The 1,155-nt window shown below is 36.8% G+C and overlaps 1 non-coding gene across 1 annotated transcript; it reads left to right on the top strand.

Annotated features, from left to right (window-relative positions):
- The first annotated feature begins 366 nt into the window (after window positions 1-366).
- LOC125439539 lies at window positions 367-557 on the top strand. Its single transcript, XR_007245540.1, has one exon. It is a non-coding gene; the product is annotated as a U2 spliceosomal RNA (small nuclear RNA).
- The last annotated feature ends 598 nt before the right edge of the window (window positions 558-1,155 follow it).

Below are 1,155 nucleotides of genomic sequence, written 5' to 3'. Positions count from 1 at the left end.
TAGGTATTCTGGCAAAAATGGCAATTTCAGAGGGTGAGATCTATAGCATAGTATTTCTGTCAAGCCTATCCCCATCCCCAAACTCTGCCTTTCTTTTATACTGCTTTCAAATCTGAAGGAATTACCCAAGTAGGAATTGTCAACTCTAGGATACAAGCTATTTTAAAAATTTGTCTTTCATTGAGCTTATTCTATATTACACTAGTTTTATCCTTTGCTCATTTTGGATTTTTTTTCCTTGTAAGAAAATGAGGACGAGTGAACATTAAAAAGACAAAATAAGGCAAAATATACATTTTTTTTAAAAAAAATGTCATTTTCACAGATTTGTAAGCTATCGGGAGATCTGAGATGCAATTATCGCTTATTGCTTCTCGGCCTGTTGGCTAAGATCAAGTGTAGTATCGCAATTATTTTTCATTAAAAACGTAAATAACAATAAACACAATCCTAAATAGAGCTATACCCTTTTAAGCCAATTGAAGACAATGTGCTTAGAAGGGGATAGCTCTACTTAGGACTGTACTGCATACGTACTAAAGACATAGTGACATAGTATATATTTGTTTGTTTTTCAGTAATACTCTGCATTTCTCCCCAATGGGGACCCAAAGCAGCTGACATTGCTCTCCTCTCCTGCACTTTTTCCTTACAACAACCCTATGAGATAGATGAGGTATAAACTTGGATGCTAGGTAAAGTATGTTTGCTAAGGTAACTCTGGCTGAATGCAAGAAAAGTACCGGTAAGTGTATTTTGGATTGCTCTGAGAAATATAGCTAGCTGCACAGTCTAAAACTGTAGCAGCCTGTCAAGTTGACTTGAAATGCTACCTATGACAACATGCATTAGAGGACCATGTAAATGATGAAATCTAGAATGCATCATAGAATATATCCCATGGAATACATATTTAAGAATATGCGTATATTCTGCCCAGTGATGCTTGATCAACCACTATTTAGCAGGCAGTCTGTTTGCAGTCAGCAAACTATTTGACTTTGTTCAAACAGTTTGTGTGTGTTTGCTAATGTAAATGATTGTATGTGCACATTTTTCGCAATCCTGCTACCTTCAGGTGGTGGCTGGAGATCTCCCACTATTACAACTTATCTCCAGCTGACAAAGATCAATTCACTTAGGCCCCTTCCGCAC

The sequence above is a fragment of the Sphaerodactylus townsendi genome, linkage group LG09 (genome assembly GCF_021028975.2).
Source record: "Sphaerodactylus townsendi isolate TG3544 linkage group LG09, MPM_Stown_v2.3, whole genome shotgun sequence".
In the NCBI taxonomy this organism is placed as follows: Eukaryota; Metazoa; Chordata; class Lepidosauria; order Squamata; family Sphaerodactylidae; genus Sphaerodactylus; species Sphaerodactylus townsendi.
The sequence above is the reverse complement of the archived record's forward strand: the minus strand, read 5'-3'. Positions and strand labels throughout refer to the sequence as shown.